Source organism: Girardinichthys multiradiatus, chromosome 14 (assembly GCF_021462225.1).
Source record: "Girardinichthys multiradiatus isolate DD_20200921_A chromosome 14, DD_fGirMul_XY1, whole genome shotgun sequence".
Classification (NCBI taxonomy): Eukaryota; Metazoa; Chordata; class Actinopteri; order Cyprinodontiformes; family Goodeidae; genus Girardinichthys; species Girardinichthys multiradiatus.
Genome location: NC_061807.1, coordinates 9,314,999 through 9,327,250, shown reverse-complemented (window position 1 = coordinate 9,327,250; position 12,252 = coordinate 9,314,999). Strand labels below are relative to the sequence as shown.

Genomic DNA, 12,252 nt, shown 5'->3' with positions numbered 1-12,252 from the left:
ATTGGGGAAAATAAACTTGTAAATTGTGAATCTCTTACTCTCAAATTTCCTGTGAATTCTTGGCTTCACCAGTAGAACCAGTAGAACCAGTAGCAGAAGTAGAACCACTGCACTGATGGATGCAAGAGATGGCAACACATCATTAAATGACATGGGAGGAGATCCGGATGTTTTAGGGGAAGGGGTGGTTGTTTTCTCTAAAATAAAAATACTTATTAAATATTTGTCAAACATATATTAGGACTCAGATACCTGAACGTTTTTACCTCCTGACCTGAGACAGAGATCCAGCTGGATGGAGACTCTCCATGACCACTGATGTTACACTTGTAGAGACCTTCATCAGAGCTGGTCACATGGTGGAGGGTCATGTGACCTGCAGGTTCAGTCCTGATGAGGGAGCCATCTTTAATGAAAGCAGCTGGGAGGTTGGAGGAAGTCTTTGTTTGACAGCTCAGAGTGACGTCATCTCCCTCCATCACAGGGAGGACAGGACTCTGCAGGATCACTGATCCACCTCAACACAGAGACAAACTACAGCATTTCATCCATTTCCACACAGCTTCATCAACACTAACTCCACAGTCTGATCTTACCAGAGACAGTGAGCTGGATGCTGCTGCTGGCTGCTCCCTCTCTGGACTCACACCAGTACACTGCAGTATCATGTTTGTAGAGGCTGCTGATGGTACAGGTAGAACCAGCTGGTTTTCCCCATCCATCTTTACACTCAGACTGACATTTGGTTTTGTTTCTCCTCACAGTCCATCCAGTAGAGATGTTGTTCTCCTCACAGCTCAGAGACACAGATTCTCCTTTAAAGAACTGAGATCTGCTGGGATTCACAGTCAGACCCGCTGGGAGGACTGGAATGTAAAATCTGCTTATGAGTTATTTATCTTTGTTGACAATAATAAAATAATGACACAGTGTAATCAGTTATCCAACAACTGCAACATTAATACATTAAGTCATTCTGACTTATATTTGAAAAGTTTTAATAGGGATAGAAGTTTACCAACCTTTATCAGTTACGCAGCAAACCAGTGAAGTCAGACCTAAAAATAAATTACTTTTATTGGTTATTTTATGTTAAATAATTCAATTAAGCCCATATCTATCTATCTATCTATCTATCTATCTATCTATCTATCTATCTATCTATCTATCTATCTATCTATCTATCTATCTATCTATCTATCTATCTATCTATCTATCTATCTATCTATCTATCTATCTATCTATCTATCTATCTATCTATCTATCTATCTATCTATCTATCTATCTATCTATCTATCTATCTATCTATCTATCTATCTATCTATCTATCTATCTATCTATCTATCTATCTATCTATCTATCTATCTATCTATCTATCTATCTATCTATCTATACATAGTCATTTTCATAAAATTTGAATATTCTTAATCACTATATATAACTATGTTAAACACATTATATATATTAAATTGTACACTGACTGATGTTTTCAAGACTTTATTTTTGTTAATTATGATGATTTTCTTCTTACAGCTTTTGAAAACATGACAATTAAGATTGTTATTTTCAAAAGGTACTTTTAATCTGTCAAACGACGCTTAGCAGGATGCATATTCTATATTATAAAAATGACTGTGTATATAGAGTATGTATATATTTATGTATGTATTATATATTCTGATTAGTTTTTTAGCTTTTATCAGAGTATTAAATAATCTTTAACTACACAAAGAGACAGGTTCTGTACTTACAAAGCAGATACTGAAGTGATGTTTCCATCATTGCGCCCCTTACTGATTTCACCACTGCTCACTGTTTGCTAAGTAAGCTGCTGCTAAATAAAGACCGCCCTCTTCCTTTAAACATTGTGTGTGTGTGTGTGTGTGTGTGTTCCTGTCTTGGCATCACAGTGAGAACCATTTTCCCGATTTCACCATCAAATTGAGGACCGTTTGTACCAAAGTGAGGACATTTTGCTGGTCCTCACGACCTATTTTGCTAACGGTTAGGTTTAGGACTAAGATGTGAATTGACTTTAGGTTCAGGTTAAGGTTAGGTAAGCACTGGTAATGGTTAGGTTTAGGGTTATTGTCAGGGTTAGGGCATAGAAAGGGTTGAAAATGACTGAAAATCAATGGAAGTCAACACATGGTCCTCCCTACATATAGCTAAACAAGTGTGTGTGTGTGTGTGTGTGTGTTTATGGCTAACAATAATGAACAAAATAAAAAATGTTGTGTAAGATCATATGTCTTTAACTGAAATACACGCCAACCCGCAGTTACCGCCTCATATCATGCTAGCTTGAAAGGGCAGAGAAACTAGACCCAAACCTTCAGAGACCTTGTAGAGAAGTTTAGCAGCAACAAGGTCAGTAATACCATAAGGCAGCGGTGTCCAAACTTTTTGCCATGAGGGCCAAAATCCTCAACTTAAAAAAATATTTTTATTAAAAGTTTTAAAAAAAATTATTTTTGTGCCTTTTTTATTTAACTTGCTCAAAAATGAATTAAACGTGCAAAACAGTCAGACTTTTGTGTAAGAGGGATCTGTATATCATGGTAGTCCTAAAACATTTAAAGGGTTTGTCACAACTGTTGTTGAAAGACAGCTTCCTAATTTTTTGGGTTGTTCGTTCATTCATTCATTCATTTGTTCATTCATTCGTTCATTCATTCATTCATTTGTTCATTCATTCGTTCATTCATTCATTCGTTCATTCATTCATTAGTTCATTCATTCATTCGTTCATTCATTCATTCATTTATTCATTAGTTCATTCATTCGTTCATTCATTCGTTCATTCATTCGTTCATTCATTCATTCATTCGTTCGTTCATTCATTCATTCATTCGTTCATTCATTAATTCATTCGTTCATTCATTCGTTCATTCATTCATTAGTTCATTCATTCATTCGTTCATTCATTCATTCATTTATTCATTAGTTCATTCATTCGTTCATTCATTCGTTCATTCATTCGTTCATTCATTCATTCATTCGTTCGTTCATTCATTCATTCGTTCATTCATTAATTCATTTGTTCATTCATTCGTTCATTCATTCATTCATTTGTTCATTCATTCGTTCATTCATTCATTCGTTCATTCATTCATTAGTTCATTCATTCATTCGTTCATTCATTCATTCATTTATTCATTAGTTCATTCATTCGTTCATTCATTCGTTCATTCATTCGTTCATTCATTCATTCATTCGTTCGTTCATTCATTCATTCATTCGTTCATTCATTAATTCATTCGTTCATTCATTCGTTCATTCATTCATGTATTCATTCATTTATTTGTTCATTCATTCATTTATTCATTCATTTATTCATTCATTCATTCGTTCATTCATTCGTTCATTCGTTCATTCATTCGTTCATTCATTCGTTCATTCATTCATTCATTCATTCATTCGTTCGTTCATTCATTCATTCATTCGTTCATTCATTCATTCATTCGTTCATTCATTCGTTCATTCATTCATTCGTTCATTCATTCATTCATTCATTCATTTTCTACTGCTTATTCCATAGTGGGTCACAAGGGAGCTGGTGCCTATCCCCAGCAGTCTAGGGGCAAGAAGCAGGGTCCACCCTGGACAGGTTGCCAATCCATCGCAGGGCAACACAGAGACATACAGGACGAATAACCGTGCACTCACTCATTCACATCTGAGGGCAATGGAGAGAGACCAGTTAACCTAACAGGCATGTCTTTGGTCTGTGGGAGGAACCAACTGCCGGTGCAGCCTCTGTTTTGGACTAGAATTATTCTATTTTTTTGTCTAAGCTAAGTAAAAAGAATGGCACATGGGTCATTCTTTCTTCTAACGTGCTTGCTTTATTAATCAATGGGGACGGGGGGTTGCTGGATGTTTGTGGTTCTATTACCTACAAAAGCTTCAGTTAGGAAACCTGTTTGTGTTCACACACCAGGAGGAGATCAGAGGAAGTTTAGTTCAGGTAGAAAAACTGAAATAAACCCAAACTATATCCTGGTCTCAGGTTACTGGGTTTTATCCCAATTTTAAAAGAAGTCTCAATTGATCAGGATCAGAACCCATTTGTTCTCCATTGCTCCTCACAATGACAGAACCAGTCAGAAATCCTGAGTTATGGTGATAAACTGTGTTTTCATTTTGGGTCCATCTGTGCTAAAACCCAGGGATCGGTTCTGTCTGAAGCTCAGTGTGGATGTTTGCTTTGGACTGATTCCAGATCAGATAGAACCATCTTCAACATGTCTGTTTCTGATCAAACTGGTTTCAGTTCTCTGGGAAGCTACAAGCAGCAGCCTGGGACTAAAAACCGGTCCTAGACTCTCTCCAAGCCCGGCCCACCTGGATGTGTACCATCACGTTCTGACTCTGTAGTCCTGATATCTGCTCATCTTACATTATTAAACATGTTGATGCCTGTAAGAAAGAAGCTTCTGCACAACCCTCAGCATGTTGCTCCTCTCCTTCATTCACCTTCTGAAAGGTCCAGTTTCATCTGTTCTGGTCCAAGAGAAACAACAATAAATCCAGTCTGATGTTCTCCACACGGTGGACCTCATTCATCACTGGACAATCATTTTACACTCATTTCAAACTACAGTAAAACACTGAAAACCCAGTTCCTTGGTCCTTAAAGGAGACATCTAGCCTCCCCTGCAGGATCATCTTCACTGCTTGACTTTCTGCAACACCACCAGCAGAGGGCAGCACCACATCTCCTCTAGCTCTCTGTTAGTTGGATCACTTCCTCCACCACAGGTGATTCATCAGGTTACTGAAGCCCTTCAGACCTCCTCCACAGAACCAGGGATTCTCCATCTCTTCTTCCTCACAACATTATGGGAAAGTTCAGATGAAGATGGAACAAAAATGTATTTGGTCTGAAATAATGACTATTTTATTCTGCTATAACTGAGCTCAGTGTTCCTCCAGATTATAAATGTTGGACCTAAAGCCCAGGACACAGTGTGAAGTTTAAATATTCCCACAGGACTTCAACACATCCCTCTGTGTGAGTTTAATATAAATCTAGAGAAATAACTCCTGTTCCAACAGAGAATACCAGACTGCATGATCATTACTGCAGCAGTCTGGGATCAGAACGGTCCAACAGAGATCCCAGTCAAACAATAAATGGATGTTGTGATTATGAATCTGAGATTATTTAATATTAATATTTTATCAAATAATATTTTGGTCTGTTGAGGATTGTCCTGTGAATACCAGCCCAGTAAGGCGATGGTATTAGGACAAAATAGAAAGGTGTGAGACGAGCTCTAACATTATTGAACAGCATAAACTCTGCACATATATGGAATAAATTCACACAATTTCTTAAAATACAAGAATTTATGAACAAAAATAAGTCAACTCAAAGTCAAACATATTTCAATCAACAAACTCTTTACTTTGCTAAAACAATTCAACTAAACTACCAAGCAGAATTAAAGAATAATGAAGATTAATGGACTATGTACAATATAAACAAGTTGATTAAAGATTATTAGAAATCATGACCAAAAGAGTGATGCAACATTACCATGCAATGTTTATGTTTGAGAACCAAGGATTATCTTGAAGAATCTGGAAGTGAAGTTAAGTTAGTCTTGGAACCAACTTAGGAAATAATCAGCAAACATTTAGACAACCATTCACAATGTAAAATCAGATTAAATATTATTTTAATAAAATAATGTTTTAAATAATGATCTGCTGAATAAAACCAACCTTCTGGATGACCATTTCACAACGGTGTTTAATTAGCTGCCTTCATTTATGAAAATAATATTTAAAGAATTATTAAGGGAATATTTGGGAAAAGAGCCAAATCTTTCTGGAGAAATGGGGCTTAATGGTGTTTACTTACTTACCAAATTTAGTAAAATGATGATTAGGGACACATTATTTACTGGATTGAAACCTAAACCTTTCTGGGTAAATATTATTTAGCACCAGAAACAAACACATACCTTTAAAATACCAGGATTAATAAAAGGGTTAAAATGCATAAGCGCGGACGGCGCATTATGATCAATCTTCTGTTTAATATCACCCTTTAAATAAAGTAAGTTTGTCTTAACTTTAAAAACATACAAAGAACAAAACCTGAGCTCGTGTGCTGCAGATATTCTGCTAGCACCAAGATAGCTGAGTTCAACACAAACAAAACTTCATAAAATGAAAAACGTTTAGGTCATTTCTATCTAAATCACTTCTCTATTATTCTGCCCAAACACTTAACCTCATGAACTGTGGTGAGGAACGTTGTCCAAGCGACGATGAAGTTTGAAGAAGGTATCCATAGTGAACAAAGGGTTAGCTTCCTGCTAACCTCCAGCTGTGGATGTAGAACGGCTCGTTGTGTCCGCCAACCGCACGTTACCGTTACCATGGTGACGGGGTCTCTGCTGTCTTCCTTCCAGACTGGGAGACGCTCCGCTTGGCTTCATAGAGACCGCGTCTCTGTAGGGAACTTCTCTGGGACAATTTGCTTCACAGGCCTCAGAGAGAAAGTAAGCAATTCTTACACCTTAATTTCCTCGTTCATAAATGAAAATACCGGATACACAGACAGTATTTCATTCGAACTTATCTTTGCATATGATCGATGATCGTATGACAAACTTGGATCCAGTTGAAGAGTTTATGTCTTTTTTGCCAGCAAAGAGACATCAGCACGCTTGTCTCCCCTATCCGGTCCCTTTTGAAGGCCGTGTGGAAGAGGGCGGATGTAGCAACAGCTGTGCTTTTATTCGGGATAACTGCACAGGAAGTCCCCGCAGTTATCCCGTTTCCTTGCTGTGCCGGAAGAAGGTTAATGCACTTTATTTTGAAAAGTTCCAGAAGAGTTCGTACCGGAGTTTAATGTTGAAATCCATGGCTGTGGGTCCCAACAGGATCAGATGCTGAAAACAGGGAGAGGCTGAGGGTGAGGAGAAAGCTGGAAGACGGCAATAAAAGGACAGAAATCAGAAAATGTGTTTTAGAAGCTGAAGTGAAAGAAAACCACAGCTTCTGTTACTGTCTTTGTGTTTCTACCGACAACAACCAATGTTACTGGTGGTACAATGTTACACATCCATCACATGTTATTCAGATTTGAAGAAAAGGAACCAAGCTGAAACGACTCAGTTTTAGGGACAGAAAAGGGCGAGTCAAGTCAAGTTTATTTATAAAGCGCTTTTCAGCAACAAGGCATCAAAGCGCTGTACACAAGAAAAACATTACAATGATACAGAAAATCAAACAACAGAGGTAATTTAAAAAAATTAAGAGAATAGAATGATGGATAAGAAAGCAAAAGGAAAATTGGACTGAAAACGTAACCAATAATGTTTAGATGGGACAGTCAAAGGCCACTCTAAACAAATACGTTTTTAATCTTGATTTAAAGCAACTTAGGGTTTCGGCGCTTTTACAGTTTTCTGTCAGTTTATTCCAGATTAGTGGAGCATAAGAACTAAAAGCTGCTTCTCCATGTTTGGTTCTGGTTCTGGTTCTGCAGAGTAGATTTGCGCCAGAAGACCTGAGAGGTCTGGGTGGTTGATCTGCTGACAACAAGTCTGTAATGTATTTTGGTGCTAAGCCATTCAGTGATTTATAGACTAACAGAAGTATTTTAAAGTCTATTCTCTGAGCTACAGGGAGCCAGTGTAAGGACTTTAGAACCGGGCCGATGTGCTCCACTTTCTTAGTTCTAGTGAGGACGCAGGCAGCAGCGTTCTGGATCAACTGCAGCTGTCTGATCCACGTTTTAGGCTGACCTGTGAAGACACTGTTGCAGTAATCAATTCTACTAAAGATGAACGCATGAATTAGTTTTTCAAGGTCCTGCTGAGACATTAGTCCTTTAATCCTGGAGATGTTCTTTAGGTGATAGAAGGCCGACCTTGTTACTGTCTTTATGTTCCTCTGAAGGTTCAGGTCTGAGTCCATCACTACACCCAGGTTTCCAGCCTGACTGGTGGTTTCTAGCTCTATTAACTGAAGCTGTGTGCTAACTTTTAAACGCTCTTCCTTTGGTCCAAAGATTATTACTTCAGTTTTGTTTTGATTAAGCTGAAGTAAATTTAGGCCTATCCAAGCATTGATTTCTTCTAAGCATTTACACAGCGCTTGAATGGGTTCATGGTCGCCTGGTGACATCGTAACGTATAGCTGTGTGTCGTCTGCATAGTTACAATAACTTACCTTGTTGTTTATTAAAATCTGAGTTAGGGGGAGCATGTAGATATTGAATAGGAGGGGCCCTAAGATGGATCCTTGGGGAACGCCACATGCAAGTGTCAGCATGTCTATCAATCACATGTCCTCCTTGTAGGAACATGTCCTCTGTCCTCTCTCATATTCCAGAAACAGACTGTAATGGCTATTTGTCCAAAGCCTTTCACAAAACAAATCAAATGGCCATTCTGGCACCATCAGGAATTAGGCTTTACGCAGGTCAAAAAAAAAATCAATATCCATACTAAGGGATGTGTTTCAGTTGGTTTTTCACCATTGTCGGCAACCAGACAGACAGCCATGACCATCTGCAGCCTCTCCTCACCCTGGAAAAAAAAAACGTATACCCCATGGTGCCCTCTCAGACCCATCCCATCTGGTCTATTTATGCAAATTAGCACCTGACGGCCCAAAACAAAACTAAACATTAACCCAATTTAACATTAAACAAAACATAATAACAATAATAAGATAAAATAAGAATTCTAAGGCTAAAGAAAATTAAACTGCAATTAAAGCTGCAAGCAGCACAGAAGGCCCTCGCAGCAAATTGCAGCTTGGCCTGTGCAGTGACCACTGGAGCCTGGCATCGCCGCCTATACGCCACCGACAAGGCCGCTGTTCAATTCCACACGTCGCCACTAGGTAGCATTGTAAGCGCCATGTCATACGATCTTTGAGAAAGATCAACCATATTTATTTTGGAGTGAATTGGACCATGAATGTGTAATTTAGAGCCAAACGTATGGCCATGGTGTGACATCTGAATTCGCCACGCCGCCACAGCCACACCCTCCAGCCAAACCAGTCAGTACTGGAGACTATGTTAGACCATCATGTTTTCTGTCACTGGGTACAGTTTCACATTGATTAGGTGAAGGACACCAAATATGGACCATCAAAAGGAAAACATGACACATCCTGTTCTCAGGGGGCAGGGCTTTGATGATGTCATGCCACGGCCATACGTTTGCCTCTAAATTACACATGCATGGTCCGATTCATTCCAAACTGAATACGGTTGATCTTTGTCAGCCCCCAAACAGCTCTATTGGATCACATTGGAATTTGAATCAATGGCGCCCCCTAGGACATTTCAAGTGTTATATCTCCCTCATACATCATCTGATCCACTTCAAATGTAGTATACATAATCAGGGATCAATGCTGAACATGTTGCCACAGTCAATTGATGACATAATTTCAGGCCCACCCACTAATAAACAACTGAGTGCAGATACCATCTGGAAGGTCTGATTTCCCCCAAATTTTGAATGCTTTTCGCCAGACCACAACTCTGCATGACCAAAGATCATATGACATGTCGCTCACAGTGCCACCTAGTGGCAACATGTGGAATCGAAAGGCGGCCTCGTTGGTGGTGTGTAGGCGTCGATGTCAGGCTCCTGCGGTTGCTGGAGCCTTCAATGCTGCTTGCATCTTTAATTTATTCAGACCTGGTGTAATAATTTTAATGATTTTAAGTAAAGTCTTCTTTCCAGATTAGCTGAACTTGCTGTTAAGAAAAGAGCTGAAGTAAATAACCCTGAACAGTATTCAACAGGAGCATCCAGCAGCACGCAATGAAAACCAGAGAGTATAAATACAGAAGTGGTGTGGGAAACCCCCTCCTTGAACCGTCACCTTAACGTGGTGGAGGGGTTTGAGTGCTCAAATGATCCTAGAGGATATGTTGTCTGACCCTAAATGCTCCTGGTAGGGTCTCCCATATCAAACAGGCTCTGGGTAAAAGGTCAGACAAAGAGCGGTTCAAAAGCCTTCACAAGGATAAGTCTAACGAGGCACGTGACGTCGCCCGAGGCCCCGACCCTGGAGCCAGGCCTGAGGTCGGGACTTGTTGGCAAGCATCTTGTGGCCGGGTTACTCTTCACGGGGCCCAGCCAGGCCAAGCTTGAACGAGAGACGCAAGGCCATCCCCCAGTGGGCCCACCACCTGCAGGGGGAACCATGAGGGACCGGTGCAAAGAGGAATGGGCGCGGTTGAAGAAGGAGACCTCTGCGAACTGATCTCCAGATGGTTAAACTGGCTCTAGGGACATGGAATGTCACCTCACTGGGGTGCAAGGAGCCTGATTGTGAGATATCAGTTAGAAATAGGGCTCAACTCCACACACAGTGTGGGTTCTGGAACCCAGTTCCTTGAGAGAGATTGGACTCTTTTACTCTGGAGTGGCTTGTGGGGAGAGGTGGCAGGATGGGTTGGGTTGGGGTTGCTTGTTGCCCCCCAGCTCAGCCATCACATGTTAGGCTTTTCCCAGTGGATGTAAGGGTTGTTGTTACACTACCTAACAGGGTGGCACAGAGTGTAACACAAAAAGAAAAATAACTGTTAACCAAGGAGAGGATATCCGTAGAAAAATAATTATTTATTATACATTTAAAGGTAAGCCAACAGGAATCAAAGATGAAAACAATCAGGTAAGCTTTAAGCTTCAGGGTCTCCCAGGCCAAAAAAACCCCAAATCAAACACCCCTTCTAACTAAAAGAGAACTCTCAATACCTGGAAACCAAAAAGATACAAATTCTGAGCTCCCTGTCTAACCACAAAATAGGAGAAAAATGGCTTGAACAAAAATGGCAAAGAACCCCTACCAGCGCCCTCTGTAAGCAAACACTTGCATTTTAGTTTTAGAAAAGAACTCACAGAACACATCAAGCAGTACAGAGAAAGTACAGAGAGTACAGTACAGGAGAGGTGAAGGAGCGGAGGGGCGCATTTTCAGTGCCGTGCTTCGGTTATTGATCATTTCACATGGCTTAACAGCTGTTACATACAGAAATGGTCGATTAAAAATTATTGTCCCACAGTCGCTTTAATTGTTGTGCCCCTGTGCGCTGCATATAGGGTGTTGTAGAAAAATGTGTTTTTACCAAGACAGAGACCGATGACTGTCACTCAGAATCAGCTTTATTAGAATCTTGCAAGAGAGAAGGGTTTTTACAGCATTGGAGATGTGCTCAGTAGTGCTGCCAAATCATTCTGCCCAGACAAAGTAAAGGTTCTCCTTATAAACTACAACAGTTTTCAAGGTAACTCTCATGAGATCCAGAGAGAGAAACCTGTTGTCCTAGACATAATCTTAACAGTGTGGCGTACATATTATCTTACACAGGTAAAAGCAGAAGGCTGAGAAACTATTACTCTAAGACTAAACAGAGAAGAATGGAACAACACTGAGGGGTTCTAATACTTTTGTCAGTTCATGTAGAGAATCAAAGAGCAAATCGAGCAAGGCACTAAAATTTCCATAACAAGGGCATACCCACATTTTGCACCACTGCCTGCACTCTGTCAGCTTCTGTGCAGTGTGCATGGCTGCGGCATCTTCTCACAGCAAGCAGGGGCATGTGAAGCTGCAAGGCGCACAAATTTACCAATTCCCCAAACACACGTGATATGATAGATAATGGTAAACTGCTTTTGCGGTGCAGATGACTTTTAATTTTGTTCTTTTTTTAAGTGCTCGTGCTGCCAAAAACCGCCACTGGGTCTGATAGGAAGGAATAGCCTCCTTGATCTGAACCCATAGTGGTGTTTCGTTATTGGACTTCTGTGCCAGTCACGAATTGTTCATAACGAACACCATGTTCAAGCATAAGGGTGTTCATTTGTGCACTTGGCATCAGGACACCCTAGGCAGGAGGTCAATGATTGACTTTGTAGAGCTGTCTTCAGACCTTCGACCGCATGTCTTGGACACTTGGGCGATGAGAGGGCCTGAGCTGTCCACTGATCACCACCTGGTGGTGAGTTGAATCCACTCAAAGAGGAGGAAACTGCGACATCTTTGGACTTTGTTGTGGTTTTATGTTTTGACTTTAGTTTGGTTTTGTAGTCATGGCTGTTTGTTTATTTCCTGCCTGCCATAGTGTGTGTTGTTTTCTCTCCCTTCGCTCCTAGTTCTTTTATGGTTGCTTTCCCATTTCTTGGTATGGTATTATTATTATTATTATTATTATTATTATTATTATAGTTTTTTGTCTCCCTGGATTCTCTGGTT

General features: G+C 40.1%; 1 long non-coding RNA gene across 1 annotated transcript; it reads right to left on the bottom strand.

The window, feature by feature from the left end:
- Nucleotides 1-274: 274 nt before the first annotated feature.
- On the bottom strand, nucleotides 275-686 carry LOC124880631. The gene is made up of 2 exons (XR_007041387.1): nucleotides 597-686; nucleotides 275-517 (listed from the first exon to the last, which is right to left on the bottom strand). It is a non-coding gene; the product is annotated as an uncharacterized LOC124880631 (long non-coding RNA).
- Between the last annotated feature and the right edge of the window lie 11,566 nt (nucleotides 687-12,252).